The sequence below is a fragment of the Durio zibethinus genome, chromosome 22, assembly GCF_047325235.1.
Source record: "Durio zibethinus cultivar Kanyao isolate XHJ-2024 chromosome 22, ASM4732523v1, whole genome shotgun sequence".
NCBI classification, from domain to species: domain Eukaryota; kingdom Viridiplantae; phylum Streptophyta; class Magnoliopsida; order Malvales; family Malvaceae; genus Durio; species Durio zibethinus.
This window is the reverse complement of record NC_143183.1, coordinates 10350936-10358860: the sequence shown is the minus strand read 5'-3', so window position 1 is coordinate 10358860 and position 7925 is coordinate 10350936. Positions and strand designations below refer to the sequence as shown.

General features: G+C 27.2%; 1 non-coding gene and 1 pseudogene across 1 annotated transcript; both read left to right on the top strand.

The window, feature by feature from the left end:
• Window positions 1-226: 226 nt before the first annotated feature.
• LOC149512602 (18S ribosomal RNA) lies at window positions 227-2023 on the top strand (annotated as a pseudogene).
• A 291-nt stretch (window positions 2024-2314) lies between these two features.
• LOC149512601 (5.8S ribosomal RNA) lies at window positions 2315-2470 on the top strand. Its single transcript, XR_016332256.1, has one exon. It is a non-coding gene; the product is annotated as a 5.8S ribosomal RNA (ribosomal RNA).
• Window positions 2471-7925: the final 5455 nt, after the last annotated feature.

The window sequence follows — 7925 nt, the reverse complement described above, 5'->3', positions numbered from 1 at the left end:
TCCCAAGTGTGCCACCCAAACCTTCTATGGCTGCATTGGTACACTAATGTTCATTCATGCTCTCGAATGCAGAATATTTTGTGGGTGCTGGCCCTTAGCCCTTATTCATCCAAAGCTATGCATTTTACATGCTTGACACACACAATGCTTGTGCTCCCTCTTGGCTCTTTCTACCACTCAGTCAGTGCATTGAGGCTTATACAGTCCTAATGTCCTAAAAGAATGATACTTGGTTGATCTTGCCAATAGTCATATTCTTGTCTCAAAGATTAAGCCATGCATGTGTATGTATGAATTAATTTAAATTGTGAAATTGTGAATGGGTCATTAAATCAGTTATAGTTTTTTTGATGGTATCTACTACTTAGATAACCATAGTAATTCTATAGCTGAAGCATATAACAAACCCTTGCTTCTAGAAGGGATGCATTTATTAGATAAAAGGTCGATGCAACTTTGCTCTTTTCTCTAATGATTCATTATAACTAGATGGATCACATGGCCTTTGTGCCAGCAATGCATCATTCAAAATTTTGCCTTATCAACTTTTGATGGTAGGATAGTGGCCTACTATGGTGGTGATCGATGACAGAGAATTAAGGTTTGATTCCAGAAAAAGAACCTGAGAAAAGGCTAACACATCCAAGAAAGGCTGCAAGTAAAAAATTACCCAATCTTGACACGGGGAGGTTATGATAATAAATAACAATACGAGGCTTTATGAGTCTAGTAATTGAAATGAATACAATCTAAATCCTTTAATGAGGATACTTTGAAGGGCAAGTCTGATGCTAGCAGCCACAATAATTTTAGCTTTACTAGCATATATTTAAGTTGTTGCAGTTAAAAAATTCATAGTTGGAACTAAGGTTGGGTCATCTAGTCTACCTCACGGTGAGCACCAGTTTACTTGTCTTTATAACCAACGATGTGCTTCAAACCTTAACTAGCCAGGTCATTCCTCTGGCAATGCTACTTTGAAGAAATTAAAATGCTCAAATTAGGCCTATGTTTGTATACATTAGCATAGGATAACAACATAGGATTTTGGTGCTATTGTGTAGGCCTTTGGGATTAGAGTAATGATTAACAAGGATAGTTAAGGGCTTTCATATTTTATAGTTAGAGGTGAAATTCTTGGATTTACGAAAGATGAACAACTACGAAAACATTTGCCAAAGATGTTTTCATTTATCAAGAATGAAAGTTGAGGGCTCGAAGTTGATCAAATACCATCCTAGTCTTAACTATAAATGATGCCAACCAAGGATCAACGAATGTTACTTTTAGGACTCCGTCGACACTTTATGAAAAATCAAAGTTTTCAGATTCTAGGGAGAGTATGGTTGCAAGGCTGAAATTTAAAAGAATTGATGGAAGGGCACCACCAAGAGTGGAGCTTGTAGTTTAATTTGACTCAACACAAGGAAACTTATTAGGTCTAGACATAGTAAAGATTGACATACTGAGAGCTCTTTCTTGATTCTATAGGTGGTGGTGCATGGCCATTTTTAGTTAGTAGAGTGATTTGTCTGCTTAATTCTATTAACAAATGAGACCTTAGCCTATTAACTAGCTACAAGGAGATGATCCTTCATGGCTAGTTTCTTAAAGGGACTATGGCTACTTAGACCAAGGAAGTTTGAGGTAATACCAGGTCTATGATGCCTTTAGATGTTTTGGGCTAAACGTGTGCTACATTGATATATTCAACGAGTTTATAGCTTTAGCTGACAGGCCTAAGTAATCTTTGAAATTTCATCATGATAGGCATAGATTATTGCAATTGTTATCTTCAACGAGGAATTTCTAGTAAGTGTGAGTCATTAGCTTACGTTGACTACATCTCTGCCCTTTGTACATATTGCATGTCGCTCCTACCAATTGAATGGTTCGATGAAGTGTTCAGATTGCAGTAACATCGACGGTTCATTACCTATGACATCATGAAAAGTCCACTGAACCTTATAATTTAGAGAAAGGTAACAAGGTTTCCATAGGTGAACTTACAGAAGGATCATTGTCAAAACTGGCTCAACGAATGACCCATGAATGTGTTAACAAAACACAAAGGGGGCAAGGGTGCCTCCATGGCCTGAGCCCCTTTTGGCCTTAGGCATGTGTGATGATCGGTTCATTTTGCCTCATGAGCAAATGAAACGATCAGCATCATTGCCTGTGACCAAATAACAAACCTCGAGCTTGAATCGTGCCAAGAAACCTAAATGAAAAAGAGCACGTATGCTATTGCCACCCTATTTATGGTGCATGTGTAGGTAGCACCATGGCTCCTTTTGTCAAGAAAAACCAAAATGACTATTGGTAACAAATATCTTGGCTCTCGTATCAATGAAGAATGTAGTGAAATGTGATATTTGGTGTGAATTGTAGAATCTCTTGAACTATTGAGTCTTTGAATACAAGTTGTGCCCCAAGCCCTTAGGCCAAGGGCATGCCTGCCTAGGTGTCATGCATCATTGCCCTCCAACCTCTTGCCTATCAACTCCAATTGAGGGGGTGAAAGATGGCTTCCTATGATCTTGTCGATCGTGATTGGTCCAAAAACTAGTCCCTAACAATGATAGTGTCATGACCATCAATGGTAAAGCTCATTACATGCGTTGTTCCTGTGAGACGTGCACATTATCCATCCAAACCCCATCGAACCCCTACATCATTCGATTGATGCTCACATTATGACCCGTTGAGTTTAAGCATATCAATAAGTAGAGCAAATAAACCTACAAGGATTCCCCTAGTAATGACAAATGAACCGAGAAAAGCTTAGCTTAAGAATCGAGCATCTCCGTGTTTGAATTGTAGTCTGTAGAAGCATCCTTAGCAGTGAACCGAGCCTAAGTCCTCTGAAAAAAGGTATCATAGAGGTGAGAGCCCTGTTATGCCTGGACTCTATCGCACCATGAAAGGCTGTCTGTGAGTCAAGTTTTTTTAGGGAATACAGCCCCAATCGGATAGTAAATTCTGTCCATGGCTGAATATGGGCGAAAGACTAATAGCGAACAAGTTCCATGAGGGAAAAATGAAAAGGACTTTGAAAATAGAGTCAAAGAGTAATTAATAAATTACTTATTAATTTAATAAGTTGAAACAATTCAAATATTAGATAAACAGAAAAAATTATTTTATTACAAAACAAAAAGTCATAATGATTTGAAATAGATAATTATTCAAATAACCATGACTATTTAAACTTGCTCGTTAAATAGATTTATTTTTTAAATTTTTTACTTATTAGTTAAAAATTAAAAAATTAGTGTTATTTTAATTTGAATAAGTTTGAATAAATAGAAACAATTGTTTTATAATGAAACAAAAAGTCATAATGATATGAAATAAATAATAGTTCAAATAGTTATAACTATTTGAATTTGTTTATAAACATATTTATTTTTAAATGTTATACTTATTAATTGTCTGAATATTAATTAATTTATATTATTTTATTCTTAATAAGCTTGTATGAATAGAGACATTTGTTTTCTAATAAAACAAATAGTTATAACAATTTGAAATAGATAATTGTTTAAATAGTTATATAACTATTATAAACTTAAACAAATCACCTTAGGTTTCAGTTTTAATTACTTGAATATTAATTATTAATAACAAAATATATCAATTAAATAAATAACAAAATTAAAAAAATTTAATAAATATTGGTCATTGTAAACAAATTAATAATAGTTACTTGAATATTAATTGAAAATAACAAATAAGAATAAGTAATAATTATTAATTTAAAAGATAATTGATTTAATAATTGACCATTTAACAAAATGGCCATAAGAATAATAAATTTTTAGATATATTTTATAATAATCATATCTTAATAATTTAATAAGTAATAATTTTTTATAATTGACATAACAATATATCGATAATTATTTTATTGTCATAAAATAATTTTTTCAGTTTTTAGTAACTTATTTAGAATAAAATAAAACAAATTTATTAATATTTAAAAAATTAATAAGTATGAGATTTAAAAAATAATTTTGGTTTGTCAAACCAGTTAAAATAATTATGATTATTTGAACAATTATCTATTTCAAATCGTTATGACTTTTTCTTTTGTCATAAAACAAATGTTTTTGTTCATATAAATTTGTTTAGAATAAAATAATATTAATCTATTCATTTTTGAAAATTAAGAAGTAAGAGATTTAAAAAACAAATCTGTTTACTAAACCAGTTCAGTTAGTTATAACTATTTAAACAATTCTTTATTTCAAATCATTATGACCATTTATTTTGTCATAAAATAATTGTTTTTGTTCATACAGTCTTATTCAGAATAAAGTAATGCTAATGTATTAATATTTTGAAAATTCATAAGTAACGGACTTAAAAAATGAATCTGTTGACCTGACCAATGTAAATAGTTATGACTGTTTGAATAATTATCTATTTCAAATAGTTATGACCTTTTGTTTTATCACAAAGTAATTGTTTCTGTTCATAAAAGCTTATTTGAAATAACATAAATCTAATTTATTAATATTCTTAAAACAATGAGTACGAGATTTAAAAAATGAAACTATTTTTCAAACAAGTTCAAAGAGTTATGATTATTTGAACAATTTCAAATCATTATGACCTTTTATTTTGTCATAAAACAATTTTTTCTACTCATACAGGCATATTTCAAATAAAATTATATGAATTTATTAATATTTAGACATTTAATAAGTAAAAGATTTAAAAAAATAAATTTGTTTACCAAATAAGTTCAAATAGTCATAACTATTTGAACAATTATTTATTTCAAACTATTATTGTTAGCTCAAAGATTTAGAATAAACCAAGAAAGGGCTGAATTGGTTTTAATAAATTTTTGAAACATAGTATTCAATAAGCACAAATTTTGCTAAACAATTAAATACAATAATTGAAAGTAAATGAGAGATAGGGATAAAGAATATAACATCGAGATTTATAGAGGTTCGGTCCTTTCTTAGGCACCTACGTCCTTTCCCTTAGCCTCTCTTGTCAAGAAGTTCAATCCACTATAAGTGTTGAAGATTACAACCAAGCTTCTTTAAGCTTTACAAACTCAACACAATATACTCTTAAGGGTTATCCTCCCCATAAAGCTCACAAACTCACAATACAGAGATATGAAGTGTTTTGCAAACTCTAAAAACCTCTCAAAGGTTGGGTGTTTGCTAATTTGAAGTACACAGTGGTATAGACAACAAAATAGAGAAAAACTGATATGAATTATACACTTTTCTAACTTGGAACAACTTTGAATGCTTGAGTAAATTGGTCGGTGAATGGCAATAAGTTTCCTTAGCTCTTATTACACTTAGTCTATAGTGGAATGCTTGATTTATAGTTAGGAAGCAGTTGAGAGCCATTGGATTGCATTTAATGCTTCAAACATATAAAAATTCAAACCAAAAAATAGCCGTTGGGAGTTGTTAGCCTTCAGGGGATCGATCCCTTGTCATAGGGGATCGATTGGTTCATATTGGAGAAGGCTCGATTTTGTGCCTGATTTGCCTTACCTGATCGATCCCTTTTATGGGTTTTCAAACTGGGAAACATTTTGTCTGAGCAACTGATCGATCCCTTTTCTGGGTTTTCGAACTTGGGAAACATTCTGTTTGAGCAATCGATTGATCTCTTGCCTTAAGTGATCAATCCTCTATGTGATAGGGTCGATCTGTTTTTTGGAAAATTGCACGATACAAACCTTCTATATGAAAAAGTGATCGATCCCTTGAATGAGGGGATCAATCTGTTCAGCTTGAAACCCCAACCAATCGATCCTTATAGGGAGGGGATTGATCGATTTTTGCCAAATCTTGAGAACTTTCGATTCTGGTTGAAAATAGGATCGATCCCTTCTATCAAAACTTGCATAAATCATGTTTTGTTCCAAGAATTTAAGTTGTTTTGGTTCTCAAATGAGTTTTGGCAAGATAGAAGGGTGGAAAAATGTTCAATTTAAGCTTAGACAAAATTGAAACAAGTTTGGCAAATTTTTATTTTGTCAAACCAAAACTCTTAATCAATTCAAGGCCAACAGTTATGATATTTTGTTTTATCATAAAATAATTATTTTTCTCCATACAAGCTTATTTGGATTAAAATAATATTAATTTTTTAATATTTCGACAATTAATAAGTAAAAGATTTTAAAAATAAATATATTTACCGAACAAGTTCAAATAGTCATAACTATTTGAGTAATTATCTATTTAAAATCATTTTGACCTTTTGTTTTGTCCCAAAACAATTGTATCAATTTATATAGGCTTATTCAAAATAAAATAATACTAATTTATTAATATTTTAAAAAATAATGAGTAAGAGATTTAAAAAATGAAACTATTTTTTGAACAAGTTTAAATAGTTATGACTATTTGAATAATTATTTATTCCAAATTGTTAGTCATAATGATTTGAACTAGTTTGATAAAAAGATTTACTTTTTAACTTATTTATTAATAGAAAATAATAACTAAGTGCTTAATTTTTATGATAATTTGCAATTTTCTATTATAATTATAATAAAAAATTAATATATGTTAAATTTTAATTGGATTATTAAATACATTAATAATATTAATAATTTATTCATACCTATTAATAATTTATTCAGAATATTAATTATTAGATTAATTATAAAATTAATTATTAATTATATAATATTTATTTATTTTAATAATTCAAAAATAATCAGTAAGAGATTTAAAAAATAATTTCATTTGCAAAATCAGTTTAAATGATTATGACTATTTGAACAATTATCGATTTCAAATCGTTATGACCTTTTGTTTTGTCATAAAACAAATTTTTTTCAAATAAGTTTGTTCAAAATAAAATAATATTAATTTATTAATATTTTGAAAATTAATAAGTAAGAGAGTTAAAAAAATAAATTTTTTTACTAAACTAGTTCAATTAGTTTAACTATTTGAACAATTATTTTATTTCAAATATTTATAATAATATAAATGATTCATCTCTATTTATTTATTTTAAATTAAGTAACAAGTTTATATGAATATTAAAAATATTCAATTAAAAAATTTTAAATATTATTAAATTTAAATGAACATAAATAAAATTAAAATTAATATTATGATATTATTTTAATTAAATAAATACTTCAAAAAATTATAAGAGATTTAGAAAATAATTCTACAAGTTCATATTATAGAAAGGATTTAATTAAATAATATAATATTATTAAGTATAATTATAAACTATTTTATTTAGTTTAATTATCGAATTAAATAAAATAGATATATTAATTTTATATTAAAATACCTAAACTTTAATTATAATTATATAATATTTATTATATTATATTAATCGATAACAATAAACTATTTAAATTTAATTCAGTAAACAAGTTTATATTAATTAAATATAAATTAAATAAACATACTTAATTTATTGGTATTTTAATATTATAGAAAGGATAAAAGAGATACTTATTAAATATCAATTAGTTAAATGTTATATTTTAAATTATAATTATAATGATTAATTATAGTTATTTTATGAGTAACAAATTAATACAATAGTAGTTTAATTAGCATTACTTTATTCCTAATAACTATCCTAATATAAAATGATAATATATATTAATAACATTAGTAATTATAAATATTATTTTAATTAATAATAATATATATTGATTAATTAAAATATTAAAAAATTTATGATAATATAAATAATAATTAATTAAATACAAATATTTTATTTAAAATATTAGTTATTAATATTATAAACATTATTTAACATATATTAATTTTCTATTATAATTATAATAATTAGTTTAATATATATATTAATCCAAGTATCGTAATAAAATTATAATATTATAATAAAAATATTATATTGTTTAATTTTTTCAAGTAATTATTCAAATCAATAAATATATATTT